The sequence below is a fragment of the Ostrinia nubilalis genome (assembly GCF_963855985.1).
Source record: "Ostrinia nubilalis chromosome W unlocalized genomic scaffold, ilOstNubi1.1 SUPER_W_unloc_3, whole genome shotgun sequence".
Classification (NCBI taxonomy): domain Eukaryota; kingdom Metazoa; phylum Arthropoda; class Insecta; order Lepidoptera; family Crambidae; genus Ostrinia; species Ostrinia nubilalis.
This window is the reverse complement of record NW_026973570.1, coordinates 66,577-92,733: the sequence shown is the minus strand read 5'-3', so window position 1 is coordinate 92,733 and position 26,157 is coordinate 66,577. Positions and strand designations below refer to the sequence as shown.

At 36.6% G+C, this 26,157-nt stretch overlaps 1 long non-coding RNA gene across 1 annotated transcript; it reads right to left on the bottom strand.

Annotated features, from left to right (window-relative positions):
- Positions 1-1,496: 1,496 nt before the first annotated feature.
- Positions 1,497-16,651, bottom strand: LOC135087393 (uncharacterized). Its single transcript, XR_010260790.1, has 3 exons — positions 16,590-16,651; positions 16,231-16,286; positions 1,497-1,551 (listed from the first exon to the last, which is right to left on the bottom strand). It is a non-coding gene; the product is annotated as an uncharacterized LOC135087393 (long non-coding RNA).
- Between the last annotated feature and the right edge of the window lie 9,506 nt (positions 16,652-26,157).

The following is a 26,157-nucleotide window of genomic DNA, read 5'->3' as shown; positions in this document are numbered from 1 at the left end:
CTGGTCGTGCGACCTGTCATTCGCCTATGATCGCGTCGGCGATGGTGATTTGCACGCGTTGGTTTGGTTGAAGCTTACTTTTACAAAATGACAATTATACGATATCCATAATATGCTGGTAAGAACAATTTCGTTCAGTTACGCTTAACACCTTTGCTGCGGCAGTAACTTTCTGATACTTTCCATTCCTTCGGTACAAGGTCAATAAACCTGGTATTAAAACTTACATTGTGGCGGCACAAGGCTTAAAGACCTTGTAATATTTAAGATATATTAATTTTATTTTTGGCTTCATGTTAATAGATATTGTGTATTTTTTCTTTGAATATTAATAATAATGCATTTATTGACATACACCTGAAGGCGTTCGTGAATAACTTATTTAGTATAAAAATTATAGCTATATTCAAAATACAAGGCTTATGCACCCTGTGCCGCACTGAAGTAGGGAAGTCTGGTGGGTATTCTAGGGATGTGAAATACAAATATCGATAGTTCAAATTAAGTTTTAATAAAAATTTAAAAAAAAGTAACAAACAAAGATGTTTAAATAATTTAGTCTAAATATTTTACAAATAAGACATACGTGCATAAATAATTACATAAGCTATATTTAAAGAAAACATATTATTGAATAACATTTAGTTACAACTTCAAATGTTTGTCACGAAAAACATTATTTAAATTAGCAATAAATAGTGTAGCAAATTAAATTATAATCAATTTGCAGTTTTGATTTTGTTTGTTTCTCTTGACGCCATGTCGACATGTGCGTTTCTTACAAATGCGAGGCAACACTGGCTGCACGAAGCTAGCGTGGGGTGCGGTACCAGGTGCGCAGGGTACAAGGTGCTTCGACCTGGTTTCGCATTGTGAAGACATTTTATTACTTCCGTGCGGTACCAGGTCTAAAAACCTGGTATTAAGGTAGGTACATCATTGGATTCTATTTTAAGAATACATCATAGATATATATTCATCACTTTCCTACACCGGACCCAATTGAAGTTATGCCTTTCGCACGACAAGAAAGACTATAATTTTCTTAGCCGCACGGTAAGCGAGACGTACACCAGGTCTATAGACCTGGTTTCGCACTCAACGTGTTAAAACGGCATATAACTAACAAAAAATCAACACACCCATTGCTCATTGCCTCCGGAACCATGCATATGTTTGTTATATTGGCATACTCGTACTTGTACCTAGACTTCCTGACATTCCGTCGACGCTGAGGCATTCAATTGGCACAAGTGGGACATTATCAAGCGGTTATTAACCTTACCTTGATTCGTCACCCCTGCATCTTCTCTCCGGTCTCTTCCCCCTCAACTTCACGCCCGCAGCTATGCGGCTGTCGAACTCCACACTCTTCGCTTCGATGTCGTTACCTTCCCCAAGACGTCCGCCGGTGTTTCCCACAGCATCAGCAACATCAGCCCACAGGCTGGCGTGTCCCCCCAACAGTCGTCCACGTCTTTCCTTCAGTTCACCCTTCAGCGATATCATAACATCTCTTCTTCAATTTGGTTGACCGAGAAAGCTCCTATTCTAAAATCAAACACCAATGTAAATGGATTTATACTCCAAGTGACGACGCTATACCGATCCACCCCTACAGTGTAGAGATGATATTTAACATAGCCCATTCCCCCGATACTTCACTATCTCCACTCACACCACCACACACGCATAACTCATATACACAAAACCAACATGCCCAAACAAAAACCACCAAATTTTGAATTCATGCGAAATGAGTATAAAAAAGCAAAAATAAATAAATAATGCACGTGTATAGGCGTGTCAGCTTGATTTTAATTGATTTTAAAATATATTTACACAAAAGAATTGTCAATTGATTGATGAGGTGAATTATATTTACACTTTCCGAGAAACTGCGTAAAAATAAAAAAAAAAATAAAAAAAGTAATCTAAAGAAGCTGCGGGTACACTACATTATTAAGCAAAAGTTTATCGTCGACTAATTTATCGCGCGAAACTAAAATTTTGATATCCGATTTTTCTTGGACCCGACCTAACGCTACGTGTTCAGTCATGGCCAATTGGCCATGACTGAACACGTCCGACCGCAAGTCTACGCCTACCCGATTTATAGTCTGCCCCTGACTCTTATGAACAGTCATGGCATAACACAGAGCTAAGGGGAATTGCCGTCGCGTCATTTCGATGGGGCTGTCCGGTTCGATTGGAGCTTTAAACAAGATACGCGGAATCAAAAATTCGTTTGTTTCGCCTGGCTTGCGAACGGTTATTATGCGCGGCGTAGTTTTCACGACGATAACTTTTGTGCCATTGACCAGTCGGTCTGAAAAACTAAGATTGCGGATTATCATGCACACGCATCCTACTTTTAGTGTTAGATCATGTTCTGGAACACCCTTTGGCTGCAGTTTATTTAACGCGTCCGCGCCTAAAAATATATCGTCCGCGTTATCGGAAAGGACTTTATCGATTGAATAAAAGTGTAACGGTTCCGACTCTACTCTATCTAATACTATGGAATTAATTTCCCTAACGTTTTGATTGTGTGTGGTGAGTATTGCTCGACCAGCACACGTGTCCGGTTCAACAATGACAACATGTGAAAAAACAAAATCTATTAAAGCGTTCAAATCTGTAACATAAGAAAGGTGGGAAGTTAAATCTACTAAATTTAAAATTAAACGATTCACCTTTACTGTTTGAACCGGCAATTGATTCGATCCCAGTTTTAATAAAAAGTCAGAATACTCTGGGTCGTCTCTGTTACGTTGGGAAGTGCTCAAGTTGAAAATTTTAATTTGTTCCCAAATCGGTGAGGACTTGACTGAACAATTGATTACGTCAGAGTTACTTTTAGCTTTTACTACGACAGGAGGTATCTGACGGAAATCTCCTGCGAAAATTACGATTTTCCCACCAAAAAGCCTGTTACACTTCATCAAATCGCGGAGAGACCTATCAAGCAGGTGAATTAAATATTTGTGAGCCATAGGGGCTTCGTCGTAAATAATAACGTCAGCTTGTCGAACAAGCTCAGCGCGCTGCGAACCATTGGTAATGCTCCAGTAACCAAGATCATCTACGGGGTTGAGGGGGAATTTAAACATGCTATGTGCCGTAATGCCGCCTACGTAATTTTGCGCCGCGATACCTGAACTCGCCGTACACAAGACAATTCCTGAATTTCCGCGTGCGTGTGCAGTAATTACATTTAAAAGCAAAGTTTTACCTGTTCCGGCAGGCCCGTCAATGAAAATGGCAGTATTGTTTGAGTTTCGGAACTCGCTGTCACTCAGGAGAGTGTGAATATAACTAAACACGAGGTTTTGGTCGGGGGATAATTTTGGTAGCCAGCTACTCACGAACGTGTTTAACTCGTCGCGATTATATTCGACGCGCTCGCGGCCTACTTCGGTCGAATCGTCTATAACGCCCGGTAACCCTTGCTCGACAAGGGATGTCCCATGTTTACGCAATAACCGGTCGATTTGGACGAGACAAAGTTTGTACGCTTTTTCTGCGTCATCGGATAAACGCTGCAAAAAATCCTGACCAATTAAATGTTTGTACTTATCCCACAAAGAAACGACCCTAACCCCGTTCACAGCTAAGAGTACGAAAAAGCTACGCAGCCGTGGTCCAGTCAAAAATGTAGATGCTTCCTGCATAGCAATCTCATACTCCGCTTCATCGTCCGCGATCCCGAGAGCTTTCGCAGCTTCCTGGAAAGTTTTGCACAATGGACCACCAAGTTTATATAAATCGTCGTAACTACGACACGGCTGAGACGCTAAAAGAAGACGCAAGTAAAATAATTCACCTCTGTTTGGCGCGACCCAGAATAAACGCGATACTAATTCGCCCCTTTGCCGTCTTGTCAAAAATTTATTATTTCTCAATTCAAAGATTTCTACATTTTTTGTGGTGGGACGTCGTGAATGTACAATAAACCGCTCGTAAAAATCTAAATACGTTATGTTATCAAACTGTTCACCGAGAGGCCTTTTAAAATAAGTTATTAAGTCCGAATGAGCGCGGCGCGCGGCATCTGCTTCGGTTCCCGGCTTGAAAAAGATGGATTGTTGGCCCTCAAGGTGTACGGCGAGCTGCTTTACGTTCGGTTCGCGAGCTGTTACGTCAAACTCTAAAATGCGCCACGTCGCTTCGCAAGAACCAAGGTAACGTTTGGTGACATACTGCTCGATTTCATTGTTTTTATCTGAATCGGGAACGACAGTAACGCGCGATTCGTCAGGACCTTTGGTCATGTATTTGAATAGATATTTGACGATCGCGCGTGCGGAATATGCTAATAAATTTATGTGACAGTCATACTTGAGGAGAAGAGCGGCATTGTACGGAACGACCCACAAATCACTAACCGTTATGTCTCTATTTCTAAATTTAATGGTGGCTTGGTTTTTACTATCACGGCGTAAATGAACAAAACCTTTGTCATCGCAGTAAGTTACAGCCGTTTCAGATTTAGGGAAATACTTTGTGCATTTCATTTTTTCAGTATCCCAACATGGCAAATCTGTTCTATGTGGAGGTCCACATGGGCCGTGTATCATGTGATCAAGCACAGCCTTGCGTAATCTACCACCTGCCTCAGAAGGAGGAGGGATATCTGCCCTTACAAATTGATCGATTTCAAAATTTTGTATGGGACCACCCCCTTCGATTCTAAAACAAATGTGGGCATGGGGCAGTCCTCGTTTTTGAAACTCTATGACATGCATAATATACATACATCTACCAAACCAAGCACCAGTTCTAAGGTCTTTTAAAAGTTGTGCGAGTTTCAAGTTAAAAACTCTCGCACAAATTAAAGGATTAGGCCTTTGTCCTTGTGGAGTAGATTGTTGGATCTCGGGCCACTTTGGATTGCATGTCATCGTTAAAAAGTATGATGGAGTGCCCAGTCTATTGACCAGTGCAATCGCATCCATATATTTAGTTTTCATATACCGTGGACCTCCAGTAAATGTATTGGGCAGATAGACACGTCCCGGCACAACACCACCCTCTCCCCGTATGGTTTCATCTGCTGCTATCTGGTTACTAATTTCTACCGAGTTTTCTACTTCCTGAAGGGGAGCAGATCTAAGAGCAGCATCTGAGGAATGATTCTGCATATTAAAAATGTACCTAAGTCGTTCCTCTGAAATTCTACAGAACATATCTACTATCCATTCCTCAGAAAGTCTGCTCAACTCTGAAAACCGCGGCTCAGATAGCAACAAACAACGGACGTATTTATTTTGTGTTAGTTTTACGCCGTTGTTATCGAGTCTATTCGGTAACCAACCGGGATTACCGTGTGGATACAGCAAAGGATATTGGAAAGTTTCATACAGCGGATGTAAAATGTCTACAGTGTGCGGTTTTCGAGCACCTATGCGCCATATGACTATAGCTTTAGGAATATAGCGTTCGCGTTCTGTGCTCAGAATTGCGGCTATTTCCGAACCGATTGGCATGTCTCCCAAAATATTACCATGGGAGCGTCGCGACGTGGGTTCAAATATCAAATGTGCCTCCTCGGAAGGCTCCTGACTTAAACGTTTAAAACAATCTATGTACGGACTAACATTATGCATAAAATTGGTAATGCAGCGAACTACCTCCATGTCTAAATTTTGGCTTACAGCTGTCCTTTCCCTTTCGTCGTAAATATACATACCGATAGGATTATATGTGTCAGTGTAAGCTAAATCAAAAACGCGATGGTAAGTTCGGCCCTGAATTTTTAAGAAAGACACACCGGAATTTGGTTGATGAAAACCATGAGAAACGCCTAATGCGCTAAACGAAAACAAATTATTGAAAGCTCGCGGTCTTAGAAGGAAAGCTGGGTGGGAATAGAACTCTTCGGTTAACGGCGGTAAATTTTGAACATTATATGCTCCAGAACCACAACACCACTTGACTCTACCTTTTTCCTCAACAAAAATTCGCGCCTGACATTGAGGACATCTGTGACTGTCATTTAAAGACAATTTTTTAAAAGAATGGGTCTGAATTGAATCTAGGTCGTCGTTTTGTTTTTGTCCGATCAAAATATTGGAATTACGCAACGCGGGTTCTAAATTTCTGTTTACTACATTATATTGTTGTGACGCTTCTTTATTAACTTCCGGATTTTGTTGTGTAATGATTTTAGAATTTATATTGTATTTTATACGATAATTGGTTACTTTTAAATAGTTATTGCAACAATTTTAGTATTTGTATTGTATTTTAGAAGAACCCAAAAACCCATTATTAAATTAAAATACTTTATTTGATTACTTCCTAGGCATTTTAGAATTTATTTTGTATTAAATCCAATTATTTCATATTTATTATTTAATTTAATTATTTTAGATTTTTATTGTATACATTTTAGTATTTTAAAAATTAAGAAAACAGCTAATTATGAAATAAGTATTGCATTTGACTAGTTCCGGAGCATGCCGTCGATAAGTCGTTTTGAACCGGTCGACTTTCACTGATGGAAGGGGAAGTTACCTTATCGCGGGCATGCCGCTGGACAGTCAGTTCGAGTTGAGCGTTCAAAGCAAGAGGTACTATTAAGATGACGTCATAATGTCGGAATTGTGTAAATCAGTGGTGCTGAAATACAAGTTAGAACAACCTACAAGAGTGTTTCATTTCAACTCAGAAGTGGTACGTGATCTACAGCTCATAAGGTACGTTTTTATTTATTTGGTTAAAAAGTAATTGATTTTAAAAGTTCAAGTAGAAAAACGTATGAATATTTCGTTTAATGCATGAAATAGTTATTTTTAAAAACGAGGCTAGACGCGCCTTCAGTTTATCAGGCTAGATGCGCCTTAGACTATGACTAAGACTAAGACTATGACTATGACCATGACTAAGACTTAGTATAACGAGGTTAGACGCACCTCCAGTTTATCAGGCTAGATGCGCCTTTGACTATGACTAAGTATTAAAAGGCTAGATGCGCCTTGGACTATGACTCAGTACAACGAGGCTAGACGCGCCTCCAGTTTAATAGGCTAGATGCGCCTTAGACTATGACTATGACTTTGACCATGACTAAGACTTAGAATAACAAGGCTAGATGCGCCTTTGACTATGACTAAGTATAACAAGGCTAGATGCGCCTTTGACTATGACTAAGTATAACAAGGCTAGATGCGCCTTTGACTATGACTAAGTATAACAAGGCTAGATGCGCCTCTGACTATGACTCAGTACAACGAGGCTAGATGCGCCTTTGACTATGACTCAGTACAACGAGGCTAGACGCGCCTCCAGTTTAATAGGCTAGATGCGCCTTAGACTATGACTATGACTTTGACCATGACTAAGACTTAGTATAACAAGGCTAGATGCGCCTTTGACTATGACTAAGTATAACAAGGCTAGATGCGCCTTTGACTATGACTAAGTATAACAAGGCTAGATGCGCCTTTGACTATGACTAAGTATTACAAGGCTAGATGCGCCTTTGACTATGACTCAGTACAACGAGGCTAGATGCGCCTTTGACTATGACTCAGTACAACGAGGCTAGACGCGCCTCCAGTTTAATAGGCTAGATGCGCCTTAGACTATGACTATGACTTTGACCATGACTAAGACTTAGTATAACGAGGCTAGACGCGCCTCCAGTTTACCAGGCTAGATGCGCCTTTGACTATGACTAAGTATAACAAGGCTAGATGCGCCTTAGACTATGACTATGACCATGACTGACTTAGTATATCGAGGCTAGACGCGCCTCCAGGTTATAAGGCTAGATGCGCCTTAGACTATGGCTATGACTTAGTATAACGAGGCTAGACGTGCCTCCAGTTTATCAGGCTAGATGCCCCATTGACTATGACTAAGTATGAGACATGTAGAGGCTCCTTATGAGCAACATATTTGACGATTTGTAAGTGCTATTAATTAGTCTACTAAACAAATAAAGATATTTTGGCTTTGACTTTGACTTTGACTATAACTATGACTATGAACTATGACTATGACTTAGTATAACGAGGCTAGACACTCCTCCAGTTTATCAGGCTAGATGCGCTTTTGAATATGACTAAATATAACGAGGCTAGACGCGCCTCCAGTTTATTAGGCTAGATGTGCCTTGGACTATGACTGTGACTTAGTATAACGAGGCTAGACGTGCCTCCAGTTTCATCAGGCTACATGCGCCTTGGACTATGACTGAGTATGACGAGGCTAGACGCGCCTCCAGTTTATCAGGCTAGATGCGCCTTAAGGGCCCCATTGTTTAGGATAGTCTCTAGAATGAAAAGCCTTCTATTACTGACATAACAAGCAAGCCGTCCAGTTGTCACATGAGTTGTGTGTGAAGGTCGCACTGAATAAAATACAAGTATAAATACAAAATCTTTATTTGTGATGCATATGTATAATAGAAACATGTCACAATGGTATTTTACTACACTTTGCTCAGGGAGCATAATATTAATTGTCAAACAAAAGATTTTTTAGATTTATTTTTTGAGATTTAGATTTTTGGAAAAGACACAAATCAAACTTTTGCTTAATATAACATGAACATAGCTTCCATATGATGTTGAGTTGATGCTGGTCAGACACAGTTTATTTCGTCGAGTACTTTATTTCACAGTTGAGTACAACGACTACTGAAGATGGAGCTCGTATGCCGCCAGGGACACCCGTCAGCTGACGATGAAATAAGCGTGCTAAGCGGACGAAGTTGTCGTCGTCGTCCAGTAAGAAGGCGCCACCACGATCGTCTTCTATGGGGCCAAGGTTGAAGAAAAATACGCGAAGGAGCTCATCTTCTTCCAGCTCTACTGAAAGAGCAGTGCCACATGAGGTTCGTAAAATTTCTGGTAGACTCTAGTATAGAAAAGTGCCTATTTTTTTATTGGTAGTTTTTTTTTATTGCGCACACATTATGAAATATTACGCATACCTACAGTAAAATGGGAATATTAGCTTATGTAGTAAATCTTTAATAGTAATAATCAAAGGTAATGATAAAGTATTCGATTATAACGTTTAAATTAACGTTAAAGTAAATGTGCTAAAAAAAAATTATTTTTTAAAATATTTTTACACAAGTAAAGTGAATTAATTAATGATTCGTTTATTTTAAAATTGTCGTCGGTTCGGACTTTCGGTAGGTTCTTTTGCCAAGTACAATATCTTGTCTATAGATCTATAATTCCACTTCAAAAATATATTTCGAATTATTCTGACCTCTGATTACATTAGTCTGACCTAGATAGGTAGTTTCTAGTTTATTAAGCTTTTTCTTCTAATTTAGTTTTCTCAAAGAACTACATCAGTTAGCGAGCTCAAATAAACACAATATTATATTACTGTAAGAAGTCATAAAAAAAGTCATGCAATTTGTAACTATAAAAAGAACTTAGTACCTGTACCAAGGTTTCATAGGTTAGGTTAGTCATTTTTTTGGTAGATCAAAAGATATGAAACGTCAAGGTTCCATAATGAGGGTTAGTCCCAACGGCCCCGGTGGATCTGCCCCGTCAACGGGGCGGAAGGGAAAAAGTGTTTCAACGACCCCGGTAGTCATAGTCTTAGCGTTCAACGGGGTGGATGGAACACATCAAGTGTCAACCACCCCGGTATATCGTTTAACGGGGCGGATGGATCAAATCAAGTTTCGACCACCCCGGTATTTCACTAAACGTGAAAGATGACACAGATCTAAAAGGTTCCACCTCGGTATTGCATACCGAAAATAAAACCTGTTAATAAAATAACAAAATATGTAAATAATAATCAGTTTTATTTAACAGTCACTGTTTAAAAAATCTTCAGCATAAAAGTAAGTTTAATTGTCACAAAATATTATGGTCATAAACTTAAAGATTACTTTTAGAATCACAGATGCGTAATTGCATTAATCAGTCAATATTAATAGCACTCTAATAGTCCAATGTGATAAAAAGTAACTCTAAAACTCCTCACTAACAAATAATAACAAAAAATCTAAAATCGTTACAAAATATAATTATTATTTAAGAATCACAGATACGTAGTTACATAAATCAGGTATTGATTAACAATAATATAGTACTTAAACTACTACTTAAATAAATTATTAATAACGAAAAAAAGTATTCTAAAATTGACATAAAATATTACGGTAACAAATTATGATTATTAGTTTTAGAATCACAGACGCGCAATAACATTAATCAGTCAATAAACACTTTAATGTAATTAAAAGTAACTCTTAAACTACTATTACTAACAAATAATAACAACAAAAAAAACTTAAATTATTACAGAATATTAAGAAAGAAATTACTTTAGAATCACAGAGAGGTAGTTACTTACATTAATCAGTTGTTGATTAACACTAGTGGTTAAACTATTATCTTATTAAATAAATCATTAACAACAAAAGAATAATTTGTAAAATTGACACAAAATATAATTGTAAAAAAAATACGATTATTACTTCTATAATCTAATATTCGTACTTTAATCGGTCTTCATTGGTTAATCAATTAACAACTATCGTAAACTTTTTAGAAACTGTCCTACTGTCATTTGGCCATTCAAAAATTCCTTTGTTTTTTCTATAATAAAGTCGTGCCAAAGTAAAGACTCCTGTAAACCATTACACTGCTGAGATGCTGACAGTTTTCTACATGTTTTGAAATCACTTCATAATAGGAGGCGTAGCTGAGCAGTGTGTTTAACAACTCTATGATATTCGGTTGTTGTATCTTTTCTGCAAATATATATGCTCAGTCAGTGGTTACGAGACGAGTTTACCTATTCCAATCTGGTGCGTATTCGGAGAGAGACACCGGAATACTTATATGCTTGAGGCGTGGCACAAAAAGCTTAATAAAACAATTAAAAAAAGCAACCGAATATCATAGAGTTGTTAAACACCTGCTCAGCGACGCCTCCTATTATGAAGTGCTTTCAAAACAAGTAGAAAATCTGTCAACATCTCAGCAGTGTGTGTAATCGTTTACAGGAGTCTTATTAATGATTTATTTAAGTAGTAGTTTAAGTAATATTGTTAATCAACACCTGATTAATGTTACTACGTATCTGTGATTCTTAAATAATAATCATATTTTGTAACAATTTTAGATTTCCTTGTACCTAATTATTTGTTAGGAGTTTTAGAGTTACTTTTTATCACATAAGACTATTAAAGTGCTATTAATATTGACTGATTAATGCAATTGTGCATCTGTGATTCTAAAAGTAATCTTTAAGTTTATGACCATAATATTTTGTGACAGTTAAACTTACTTTTATTGTTAATCAACAACTGATTAATGTAACTACGTATCTGTGATTGTAAAATAATAATATTTTGTAACAATTTTAGAGTGATTTTTTATCACATTAGACTATTAGATTTTTATAATATTGACTGATTAATGCAATTGCGCATCTGTGATTCTAAACGTAATCTATATGTGTTTATGATCATTATATTGTGTGACATTTAAACTTACTTTTATGCTGTAGATTTTTTAAACAGTGACTGATAAATAAAATTGATTATTATTTACATATTTTTTTATTTTATTAACAGGTTTTATTTTCGGTATGCAATACCGAGGTGGAACCTTCTAGATCTGTGTCATCTTTCACGTTTAGTGATATACCGGGGTGGTTGAAACTTGATTTGATCCATCCGCCCCGTTAAACGATATACCGGGGTGGTTGACACTTGATGTGTTCCATCCACCCCGTTGAACGCTAAGACTATGACTACCGGGGTCGTTGAAACACTTTTTCCCATCCGCCCCGTTGACGGGGCAGATCCACCGGGGCCGTTGGGACTAACCCCGGTTTGGTTTTCGAGCACCTATGCGCCATATGACTATAGCTTTAGGAATATAGCGTTCGCGTTCTGTGCTCAGAATTGCGGCTATTTCCGAACCGATTGGCATGTCTCCCAAAATATTACCATGGGAGCGTCGCGACGTGGGTTCAAATATCAAATGTGCCTCCTCGGAAGGCTCCTGACTTAAACGTTTAAAACAATCTATGTACGGACTAACATTATGCATAAAATTGGTAATGCAGCGAACTACCTCCATGTCTAAATTTTGGCTTACAGCTGTCCTTTCCCTTTCGTCGTAAATGTACATACCGATAGGATTATATGTGTCAGTGTAAGCTAAATCAAAAACGCGATGGTAAGTTCGGCCCTGAATTTTTAAGAAAGACACACCGGAATTTGGTTGATGAAAACCATGAGAAACGCCTAATGCGCTAAACGAAAACAAATTATTGAAAGCTCGCGGTCTTAGAAGGAAAGCTGGGTGGGAATAGAACTCTTCGGTTAACGGCGGTAAATTTTGAACATTATATGCTCCAGAACCACAACACCACTTGACTCTACCTTTTTCCTCAACAAAAATTCGCGCCTGACATTGAGGACATCTGTGACTGTCATTTAAAGACAATTTTTTAAAAGAATGGGTCTGAATTGAATCTAGGTCGTCGTTTTGTTTTTGTCCGATCAAAATATTGGAATTACGTAACGCGGGTTCTATGTTCCGATTTACTACGTTGTATTGTTTTGACGATTCTTTATTAACTTCCGGATTTTGTTGAGAGTATCGTTTTACCGCGTCTCTATGAACCGAGGGATTATTTCGCGCGTACCGCTTTACCGCGTCCCTGTGAACGGAGGGATTGTTTTGAGAGTATCGTGTAACCGCGTCCCTGTGAACGGAGGGATTTTTTTGAACGTACCGTTGAACCGCGTCCCTGTTAACGGAGGGATTGTTTTGCGAGTAACGTTTAACCGCGTCCCTATTGATAGTTGGGTTCTGGGTAGCATAACGTTTTACAGCCTCTCGGTGTCTAAGGGTTTTGGTTGACGTTACGTTACTAACCCGACCGCTATTAAAATCGACCCGATCAATGACAACTACTGGCTTTAATTTTAATTTGACATCAGAATGTGCACTACTGACGGACAAAGGTTTCGCATCATGGGCAATTTTTAACGCAGTTAAATCTACTCTTTCAAGAACCACAACTGGTTTTAATTTTTCATTAATTAATTTAGATTTTTTCGGTGCGGAAGAATCTACTTTAGATTTAGATGATCTCTTTTTTTTGGGTCGACCTCGTTTGGTTGATTGCACCGGTGCAATGTCTATTGATTCTAACTCAACTTTTTCAAGAACTACGACAGGTTTTAACGTTGTTAATTTCGCGTCGCGTGGCTCGAGTGGGACGACGGGATCTAAGTTTTGCGCAAAATTTACTACAATTAATTTATGTATAGAATATTCCGCCGAGGTATACGCATGTCCTATGAACAGTAATTTTGCGAGATCATCTAAATTTTGGCAACAAAACAAACGCGCCTTATTTTGAGTTTCGTCCCGATGATTAAATTTATTATTTTCGCCAACCGCATGGCTATTAAATAAATAAAATTTGTTGCCAAATTTCCAAAACGAAACCGTATAATTGTTCCCGGTGAACAAGTAACTATCCCGAGTATCGATACGTTCGCGAGTGAATACACGGTCGCGCAAAATATTAACTAACTGCAATGTTGCAACATCAACATCGCGCAGTGAAGCTGGAAAAAGCCCGTTCTCAATCCAGTTGGGTTCCATTGCATTAATTTTAACAGCAAAATTCCCTACTCGATAATCATTTGGCAATTCGTCTGGTAATAAGAAAACGTGGTCCCGAGGTTTGCACTGCAAGTAAAGTAAATCACCGTACTGAAGAATAGTATTGATATCCGCAACATCAAACACGGCCCGATTTTTAATAACTGACAAAGCGGATACACATGCTGACATGGCTACACACTGTGCATTATTACCTTTATACCGTGCATCGCCTTGATGGGACAATCCTTTACCAGAAATTAATAATTAATAATAGTCTGATTGACAATGAAGTCGCGCATATTATGCATTACGAATACATAATTTAAAAAGAAAGTAATTTGCTTCGAAATACAAAATGCAGGTGGTTTCTTTATTTTCAGATAATATATGCTGATACCTTATCAAGACAAAAATAACAAAAACTCTAAAAAGATTCAAGTCAATCTTCTCTTAAAATTATTGTCATAAAATATAAACGTGTAAAGAATGCAACTTCAGTATCTAAATTGAATGATAAAAAGTGTTATAGATTTATATGACACAGGGAAGATAATTAAAAGATTGGTCACATAATTAATGCTAATTTTCGACTCAGTTATGTAATATTATAAAAATACTTTCATTATCTTCTAACACTCTCCGCTAAAATATCTAAAGCATTTTGACAAGGCCTTAGAACATCACCTTAAAGCAATATCAATCATGCTAATTTTGAGGTACACACAGAAAACAAAATGACAAACTATAGTGCCAACAAATTTTCTGAAAATAAATCGTCAATAAATTCATATTAATCAATAAGTTATAAATGGTTATGTAATGAACAAGTGATAAATTTTACAATGCCTACCTGATTAATTACCTTTATTGTTTTGGTAATTGAAATTAAGTTTGTTTTTTACTAATAAATAAAAGCAATTAAATTAAATTTAAAAGTAGATATACCTACCTATAGAGACCTACCTAAACCGAAAATCCAAACTCATACAATTAATAGCAGCTAGTGCTAATAGTAATAAGAAGTTTAATGTAAACAAAAGTTTGAAATTTTATTACAATTGAACAACAACATTACCTACTTAAGTAGGTAGGTAATGTATCCAAATTACTAAAGAAAACAGTAAATTGTATTAAAAACCAATGCCTACCAGTTAAGGTATGTAATGATGGAAATCAATGATTATACAAATTAGTACTAACCTATTTTACTGTAACTGTACCATTTTGCAGTAAGTTCATATTACAACAAGTAATTTTATTAGGCTAATCCTACCTAAAAAATGCATTGCATTGATACAATATTTCCTAAAATAAAACTAATGCAAATTCAAATAACAGGCTTACCTAACCCCATTGAGACAATAAGTAGGTACATACCTACCTAATTTCTGCTTATCAAACATACCTAAATTAAATTAGTAATAATATGAATCAAAAGAAATTTAGAATTTATGTTTCTGTAAAAATGAAAAATATTATAGGACCTTAGATTAATAATCTAAGTAGGTATAGGACCAATTTCAAACATGATGAATATTGATAACTTCAATCAATTGGTGCACATCTATTTGAATTTAATTAATTTATGACAAGAGATAAATATTAAATGTTATTAATACCACTATTCAAGTAGGTAAATTATAATTAGTATAATTATTAATCTTGATTTATAAAAGGCTAGATATTATGGTCAGATCCAGACGTATAAGTCCTATACCTAGTAAGATGAATGTCAAATCAGAATTCAACACACTAAATTGAAAATATTGATAAATAAATACAAATATAACAAGCGCAGGAAATAAGTAGTATCAAATGCAAATAATCCTATTGCAAATCTGAAGGTTTTCAAATAATATTTAAACTGCATTGATATTACCTACCAATATTTGAGAAGGATTCAATCAAGTTCTTATTATTGATTTGATTTCAAAGCAAATCAATTAACTACACTGAAACATTAATTAAATTAGATGTGATTCAATAAATGCTTTGTTTATAATAAGAACTAAAGTTATGCTTACTTGTGTATTTTAAATACCTAATGTAACACCAATTTCAACAGTAAATAATCCTACATGTAAAATTATTTTACATAACTATTCATATTATGAAAACCATCTCAGAGTAAGAAGATCTAAATAACTTTTATTGATAGATAATGTGAATTTATGTTCATCAACAATGAAATGATAACTTGCCTGTTAGGACATTATTAATACAAGTACCTTGTGTGGAATTGACATGTTTCAAAATATAAAGATTTCTTACGTGTTATTAACTATTTACTGTTAGGCATGGACCTTTTTTATAGGTCCATGATTGTAGGTAGGTGTAGGTAATTTAAATAACTTGGCAAATAGAATAAGGGGCTACGCCCTTGTCAACCATATTTAGAAAATGTGTGAAGTTATTGACTTGAAAAAGCTAGATCTTATGCAGTTATGAACTACCTACAACACCATTGCCATGTCAATTATAAAAGAAGAAAAATGGCGGTCCATAACTATTCATCAAAGCCAAACATAGTATATTTTTAACGAACCAAAGGACCTAAACAAAGAAAATAATGGAAAGAAGAACAAATAAGACTTATAAGACTTACCCGTGGCGATGCAGACGGCCGTGGTGGAATCGTAGTTGAAGCGGGGCATCGTGAAACTGCAATTATACACATTTAATGAACTAAAGAACCACAAATTATGGCACTGAAGAACCTAAAATACACTTAAAACTTCGATCATTACACTTTAAAAAGTTTTAAACCATAAAAAGTTGTTTGTTTAACATTATTTCATTTGTTTTACAATGGCGTCCCCTTCATCAAAAATGATGCCTACACTAACGGAAAGATGAAAAGAAACAATTAAGTTGATATATCATCAAAATTGATTTGTACAATAGTATTTTATTATTTGACAAACCTATGGATAATAATTTTAATAATATTTACACATAACTTACCGCGATGAAACAAGATGCAAAACAGTTGCGACCGAGAGGGAGGCGGAAGTGAATGAGCGCGAATTGTCTCAAGGAAGGGGCAAACTTTTTTTGGCCACAAAACTTATGACCATAGACAACTTTTGTTTGGTGGTGTTTAACCTATTGGTCACCAACCTATTTCGCCTGGAACAGTAAAAAAATATATTTCTGTTTTGAAAATAAAGATTTAGGGTTTTAGGCAATCGCAAAAATACGCATAAAATAACTAAAGCATTTCTATAAGTATTTTTATCAAAGAAATATTGCACGGAAATGTTAAACGTTTTGTATTTTAAAAAAGACCATGGCGCTCTAAAGGATATAGAACGCAACTCAGATTTTATTTAATCTGATTTGATTATGATGATTAATTATGATAGAAAAATAATGATTAATAACAATCGGTTATTATGAATAATTTGGTAAATGTGATTAAAGAAATCATTCACGTATATATAAAATTAAATAAACTGCTTAGGGTTGGCCCAAGGTCCACCCCCGCCGCATCTAAACCTATTTATTAAATTTTAAACAGTTCGTTTAAATTTTAAACATTCCAATCTCATTATACTAATTTATATTAATATATTAAGATATCAAAACGTTCAAAATGTGTTGCTGTATACGCTGTACACGAGCCGGTGTTCTCTTTTAAGATATTTGTAAGTGATAAATTAATGTGATTACTTTCTTACTTTAACCTCGACTGTCGGTAATTATTATTAATAACTAATAAGTAACATAATATACATAAACTAAAACGAACTGTCCCACCCGTGACAGTGACAGGGGGGCGCCACCACCGTCAATACCGAATCGCTGGTTCCGATTTTTGCCACGTTGGAAACTATATTATTATAGTTGAAATGATGGTGGCGCCCCCCTGTCAATGTGTTTGGTGACACGGTTCAGTTTAAATTAGTTCATCTATATGACTGTAAGTAATGAACAGCGCAGCAGCCGCCGGTCTTATTGATCCTTGAGGGGATAATGACATTAATTAATCAGTAAGACGTACTATGGATCGAAATAGCGATTTATGAACATATAGATTTTTTTCTTTCACAATTTCTATTTGAAATACTTATCGAACGTAACTTACGCTATTCAGATGAATAAATGTCTTTAAAAGTTTTTCTCTAAAATCAATAGTTAGACTGGAAAAAAATATTTTCCATTTTCGTTGTATGGAATGAAACTTAAAGTGGTCGATTTCGACTAAGCCTATGGCTTGTTGACTATAATCCTAAACTGTCAGCGCGCGCCCAAAGTTGCCCGTTCAGAAGTTACAAGGTTCCAAAATATGAGTTAAATATTTGTCAGTAATTTAAGGTTAATTTAAATTGTTAACGTATGGAATCTTTATATTTTCGTTGAATCTTTAATGATATTCTAAAAAAAGTCACTTTTACTAACTTTTTTTTTCATTTTTCAGAACCACATAACTTGTGAACGGGCAACTTTAGGCGCGCGCTGATAGTGTAGGATTATAGTCAACAAGCCATTTCATTCCATACAACGAAAATGAAAAATATTTTTTTCCAACCAAACTATTGGTTTTAAAGAAAATCTAACGACATGTATTCATCAGAATAACGTAATGTATCGATAGGTATTTTTTTCAAATAAAAATTATGAAAAATATCGCTATGTCCATAAATCGCAATTTCGATCCATAGTGTGACGTAACCTGTCAATATGAATTTAAAAAATAGAAGTTGTGAAAAAAAAACGCTGTCCAAAATTTCGCTTTTCGATCGATCCATAATAGAAGTTTTTTTTAAAACATGATGATGACATTCACAACGCTAAAAAATTATTATTTTTATCTCATAAAGATAAAAGTAAATTATGCCTGCTCCACTTTTACCTACTTTCGAGGGACCTTAATTTTTCAGTCGTACAAAACAAAATTTGACAGAAGGGCGCTACACGGGTTAAAATTCACATTTTTGTCCTTTAACGTTTCAAAATCTTTTGATTAAATTTCCGAACGAAACATCCTATTCCTCTCTAATCTATGGTCCCTACACCCCCCTCTTGACAAACTGTCAAAAAAAAGTTTGTTTTGATTTGGTTGGTGTTGTTTTGTTCGAATGAAATTTATAAAAATAGTTACTTACATACATATCTCAAAGAAATAATCTATAGCTGAAACAAGTGATCTTAAAAATAATAGTAACAGAAGCCTTGTACTACAATATTGCAACAATATCTGAGTTTTCAATGTGATACTGTTACGTTAACTCTATGCATATTTTGCCTGTGTAAAATAAAGAGAATGGTGATTGCAGCGTAAGGTAATGCTTGATGATAACTATGAAACGTTTGATAATTGATGGCACTATTAATTATTTAATAATATTTAAGAGGTCAAAGTTTTTGAGGATGAATGTTTTTTACTCTTGCACTCTAAAAGTATTGTACAGTTTTGATGAAATTATTTAACTATAAGGCTGGGTTGCACCATCTTAATTTAACAAACATCAAAAATCTATCAAACTTCATTCAGAAAACACCAGTTATCGTTAAAGTAACGGTCAAAGTTAGGTAATGCAACTGAGCCTTAACGTTTACAACAAAATGTAAGCACAATATCTATCAATTTAATTAAAGTTATATATTTTACTTTTCAGATGTTAAAGTGATCAATAATGATGTACAACTTGTCCCGGAAAACCAATATTTAATGAAAATTAATAAAATCTTAACAAACCAAAGTAAACTGTTCATAATTCCAAAATATTTAATTGAACATAAATTGATTATTATCTTTAAATAAGCCTTCGTAATAAATGAGTGTTTTAAAATTCATTGGGTTTTAATTAATATTAAATATCTAATAAGTTGAGATAAAAATGATATAGGAATGTTATCAACTGAACTAAGTACCTAAATATACCTACTATAATAAAGTATCAATCAATCATCAATGTTAATGGAGTTCAAGATAATAGTAATATTTTGATGGTAATGATACAGACGGAGACAAGGCTATTTTCATAAATAAAAACTTTTAAATACTATGTCACTTTTAAGAACTTATTCTACATAATAATAGGTTTGGAAGTTCTTTACAAGCTTAAACTTGTTTGTTTGGCTCTTGTGCATAAAATCTTACTTTTACAGGCATGGTATGCAGCTAAATGCATCAAATAAGTTATTAAGTAAATACTTTTATCCTTCTTACTGTTAGAATTTTGCTGTGTGTAGGTTTTTAATATCCAGATTTTTTCTTAGAAATTATTAGTTTTCTTTGTGTAATGAAGTACTATAACACTAACTTAATTTAGCAGTAAATAGGCAATACTTACCACATTTAGTTTCAACAAATGTCATAATAATACAAGTAAGTACTTTAGTAAGTCCTGTTCTTATATTTTTAAAAATTATTTTGGGACTGGATGGCGCAATACAGGGTGGAATTTTATAATGCCACCTGGAGGGAAAGTACTTTTAATATTGTAGATAGAACTTTTTTCTCAAAGAAAACATTCCTTTATTTTTAAAGAGAACTACATTCAAAGATTTACAAACATTTTCTTGCCACGCCCAGAATCAAACCAACTGAAATCTATTAAAAATTACAACCTGTATTTTTATTGCATCAACTGTTAGGGTTAAGTATAAGGATGAAATCTCTTTAACAAACTTGATAAATCAAATGAAATGAAAACCATGAAATCTTAAATTATTTTATTTATGTACGAAATACATTGTATGGTATGGTGGACAATTTTCGAAAATCTTTCAATGCAGTTCTCTTTCTTTTCAAAAACAAAGAAATGTTTTCTTTCAGTAAAATTTTCTATCTACAGTATTATGAGTACTTACTGATATGTATCATCCTAGACTGCATCTCACTTAACACCAGGTGCGATTGCGGTCAAATACCTGCCTTGTCTAGCATAAAAAAAAACTTTCCCTCTAGGTGGCTTTACAAAATTCCACCCTGTATATCCAATAATATTTATTTATTTAATTAATAACTACAATTTATAACACACAAAAGTTAGTGAGATGGCTGAAAGAAATTTCGGTAAAGGGGGTAAAACGAGATCCACGCGTACGAAGTCGCGGGAGGCCGCTAGTTATTTCATAATGCGCGCTCGTTGCCTCGCACAAGTACCTATATAACCTATGTACAAGTTACTGATTCTTGCTTGAGAAATAATAAGAATTAAAATCTATAAAAATGTGTAGAATATAACTACCCACAAGGGCTGCTCCCATGTGGTGGGGCTTATCACCCTGCCAGATGGGTAGGTAGGACCATATGAGTTGAGAACGCGGGACATTACCAGGAGTATTGGCGTGTGCCTCAAACATTCGTCAGCGGTCCCTATTCGGTCTCACACAAGGAAAACGTCATTACGCCTTCGGCTTTCAGTGTGCGGCATGAATGTATTGTCCTGGTGGTCACTGTTCGAGGCCTATTAAAAGGGCAAGGGATGAAGAAGTCGATTGGTCATGTGGAAGACTACAGCCGGCAGAAAATGGTCGTTACCTACCTAAGTGGGCTTTCTGGAGCGGTATTATGACCCGTAGCCCGTCAATGCTAGTGTCATCCGGTTGGCAAATGATCATGCTACCCAATGTCGCAGTCACTATGCCTAGACAGCCTCCACCACTCGCCACTGGTACCTCCGGAGCCGTCCTGTGAAACTACCCTTAGTGTAATTAAACGCACTGCCCTCTAATCTATAAATACATATAAACCAGTTAACCAAGTGCGTGTCGTGCCACGCGCAGTGTAGGGTTCCGTAGTTGCCCGTCGTTACCGCAATATATTTCTGAAGCAAGCAATTAGTACTTCATCTTAACACTTTTAATGGGGGTCGCCCTAAGTTACTCGAACAAAAAGTGCTACTTTAATATTTTGCAAACGGGATCCGTTTAAATAAAAAAATAGTCTTAGATACCCCTAAGCCATTATAAAAGACCTATCCAACGATACCCCACAGATGGGCTCGTCGTTCGTCGTTTCAGCCGAAAGACGTCCACTGCTGGACAAAGGCCTCCCCCAAGGATTTCCACAAAGACCGGTCCTGCGCCGCTTGCATCCAGGTACTTCCCGCGACCTTCACCAGATCGTCGGTCCACCTAGTGGGAGGCCTGCCCACGCTACGTCTTCCAGCTCGTGGTCGCCACTCAAGAACTTTCCTACCCCAGCGGCCATCAGCTCTTCGAGCTATGTGCCCCGCCCACTGCCACTTGATTTTAGCGATTCTGCGGGCTATGTCTGTCACTCTGGTTCTCCTACGGATCTCCTCATTTCTGATTCGATCACGCAGGGAAACTCCGAGCATAGCACGCTCCATCGCTCTTTGGGTGACCTTGACAGATGGGGTAGAAGATGAAAAAAAAATCCCCACTTTATATAGGGAAGCTACCCTAAAAAATATTTTTTTAAATTTTGTTTTATTACTTTGTCGGCATGGTTAGAATACATACCAATGGTAAAGTGGCAATACCTCCTAACTAACAATACTATTTTTTTTTAAGAAATAGATTTAATTTCCTGTGGACATTTTCCATTCGAAATTTTTCTCCTAACTGATATTTCTTTTTAGATAGCAATAAAACTTTGTGGAAATAGCTGCTATATGCGCAAGTAATATTCTTATAACACTGGGCTGCAGTCCTGTCTTAAATATTAAAATTAAATTTATGGAAAGAAAGAAAGAAAGAAACATTTATTGCCATGGACATCACAGAAGACAAAAGATGTAAATAATAGAAAAAAAAGTAAATAAGACATAGGTGACATAAAGCATACAATGAAAGTGAAAGTAAACTGAGCAGTGCCACCCTGTCGCACAGCGATGTCCATCGCAATGGACTCCACTCAGCATATTCCATGGCCAATGTGGCGATTTTCGTTCTTTGAACTATCGTTCGGCCTTGGGTCTCGCCTTAGTAAGCTCCTGTATACAATTTGTATCGAGAATTTAGTTCGGTTACGAAAGCGATTGACAGCTTGGCGGCCATCTTGGATTTTAAAAATTTTGAATTTTTTCTTTGATCTGGACTACTTTCCGCACCGAACCCCATTTTTACTTTTTCTCTAAGTTTACCGAGTTCCGAACGGCAATGCCTTAAAAACCTTATGTCCTAAAATTGTGTAATCCCGTAACTCCAAGTGTTACCAGGTCATCGAGATAAAAATGGTCAAATGTCATTAGTTTCACTTAGCTATTTGCACACGTTTCAGTAAAAAAAATCATCACCGGAAGTCATTATTTCCATTTCTTTCATAAAATATAAGGCCACCAATACCAAATCTCCAATAATATGGCAACATTGCAGAAATTTCTTTACCCAAGCGATACCTCTTGACAAGACACATGAACGCCTCATACAACCCAATTTTCGCGAATATTGCCAACTACCCTAATAATGCATTTTAAAAATCAGAAAAATGAAACTTTTTACCAATTGGCCGCTTGCTCCGCCGCCATCTTGATTTGCCATGATTTTTATTTTTCTAACAATTAGGGTCATATAACTGACCAAACACCATTTTTAGATTTTTTCTGCCATATCTCCATCTCTCCGTTCCTTAACTATAAAGATACCTACCCATGTCGCAAAAAATACTCTTTCTCATAGCTTCCAGTGTTGCCAGGTGATCGAGAAGAAAATGGTCAAATAACCTTTTTAGGATTACTTTGCACGAGTTCACATTCAAATTTTTGACCGGAACTCATTATTTACATTTTTTAATTTTTTTTTGACCAAATCTCCCAAAATATGGCAACACTGGTGAAACTTCTTTACCCAAGCGACACCTCTTGACAAAACACACATACAATTCGACTTTCCCAGATGTTACCAACTACCCGAAAAAAGCATTGGAAAAATAAAAAATCTGAAACTTTTTACAAAATGGCCGCGCACTCGGTCGCCATTTTGATTTTCTGATATTTCGGATTTTTCCTATAATGTGGGTCGTATAACCGACTAAACTCCATAACTCCTTCTGTCCGTCCTTAACTTTAAAGACACCCATGTCGCAAAAAATACTTTTCCCCATAACTTCCAGTGTTGCCAGGTGATCGAGATGAAAATGGTCAAATGTCATTTGCACGACCCCTTTGCAGGAGGCGTCGTCCAAATTTTTGACCGGAAGTCGTTATTTCTACCAGTTTTTTGGACCAAATCTCTCAAAGTATGGCAACACTGGGGAAATTTTGTCACCCAAGCGACACCTCTTGACAAGACACACATCCGCCTCATACAACTCGGCTTTCCAAAATGTTGCCAACTACTCGAAAAATTAATTCCAAAATTTCGAAATTTTCAACTTTTTACAAAATGGCCGCCCGCTCAGCCGCCATCTTGATTTTTTGACATTGCGGATTTTCCCCATAATTTAGATCGTATATCCGACAAAACCTCATTTTTAGTTTTTTTCTGCCACAACTCCTTCTGTCTGTCCTTAACTTTAAAGTCAGACATGTCGCGAAAATTTATTTTCCCCATAACTTTCAGTGTTGCCAGACTTTTTTGATAAAATAGTGAAATGTCATTCGGGTCCCCAATCGTCACCAAACTGCATACCAACTTTTTAGAATTTCTAGAAATTTCCATTTTCTACTATCCGAGGCCGTGGTGGAAAAATTTCTACCAAAATGGTAGTTTTTTCCGATTCATAGCAACACTCAAGGCAGAGACCAACAATCGCTCGGAACATTGTACCCTACTCCGGTGTCGCCATCTACCGGAAAATTGGTGTCAAACTTTAGGGAATTTCATAATCGCAACAAAATGGCCGACGGCTCAGCCGCCATCTTGTTTTTTGATAATCTGTGAATGTGGCTCTTAAGAAGACTATACATGTCACAAATATTCAAAAGAAATTTTCAAAAACCATTGCGCAACTCAGAATGACAACTCCCTAAACACACCCCTGAAATCTAATTTTCAATCCAAGATGGCGGCGCGGCCATTTTGTTTTTCCGTTTTTTTCTCACATTTTCGAACACCAAATGACAACTTCAACCGCCCCCAAAAAATAAAAAAATCAGGACGAAAAACGAAAAAGTTGGTGTGTCAAAAAAGGCCGCCATATTGTTTTTTAGTACAAAAAATCTGATAAGCTGCGTGTTGAAAAATCTAGTTCAAAACAAGTGCTGTTACTCGTACCCTCCTCCTCTCTAAACCCCCCAAAAATGGCCATGATCAGTGAGTCAGTCATTGAGTGGTAATCGTGCTAAGCATACAATTTGTATGGAGAGATTAGTTCAATTACGAAATCGGCTGAAAATATGGCGGCCATCTTGGATTTCTAAAATTTTGCATTTTTCCCTTAATCTGGACCATTTTCCGCGCCGAACCCCATTTTTACTTTTTTTCTATCCTCACCCAGTCCCGAGGAGCAACGCCTTAAAAACACCCATGTCACAAAATTTTGTGTTCCCGTAATTCCCAGTGTTGCCAGGTGATCGAGATGAAAATGGTCAAATGTCATTAGTTTGACCTATTTGCAGGAGGCTTCATCCAAATTTTTGACCGAAAGTCGTTATTTCAATTTTTTTCATTTTTGGATCAAATCTCTCAAAGTATGGCAACACTGGGAATAATTGTTTTTCCAAACGATACTCCTTGGCGAACTACGTAATCGCCCTATACAACCCGACTTTCCCAAATGTTGCCAACTGCCCGAAAAACGCATTGGAAAAATCAGAAAACTGAAACTTTTTACAAAATGGCCGCCCGCTCAGCCGCCATCTTGATTTTCTGACATTTCGGATTTTTCCCATAGTCTGGGTCGTATAACCGACCAAACCACATTTTTGGATTTTTTCTGCCATATCTCCTTCTGTCCGTCCTTAACTTTAAAGACACCCATGTCGAAAAAAATACTTTTCCCCGTAGCTCCCAGTGTTGCCAGGTGATCGAGATGAAAATGGTCAAATGTCATTTGCACGACCCCTTTGCAGGAGGCGTCATCCAAATTTTCGACCGGAAGTCGTTATTTCTACTTTCGACATTTTTGGACCAAATCTCCTAAGGTATGGCAACACTGGAGAAATTTCTTCACCCAAGCGAAACCTCTCGACAAGACACACAACCGCCTCATACAACTCGACTTTCCAAAGTGTTGCCAACTACTGGAAAAATGAATTCCAAAATTTTGAAATTTTCAACTTTTTACAAAATGGCCGCCCACGCCGGCGCCATCTTGATTTTCTGACATTTCGGATTTTTCCCATAATCTGGGTCGTATATCCGACCAAACGTCATTTTTATTTTTTTTCTGCCATAATTCTTTCTGTCTGTCACTAACTTTAAAGACACCCATGTCGCAAAAAAAACTTTTCCCCGTAACTTTCAGTGTTGCCAGACTTTTTTCATAAAAATGGTGAAATGTCATTCGAGTCCCCAAACGTCACCAAACTGCATACCAAGTTTTTGGAATTTTTGGAAATTTCCATTTTCTACTATCCGGGGCCGTGGTGGAAAATTTTCTACCGAAATGGTAGTTTTTACCGATTCATGGCAACACTCGAATAACAGACAAACAATCGCCCGGAACATTGTA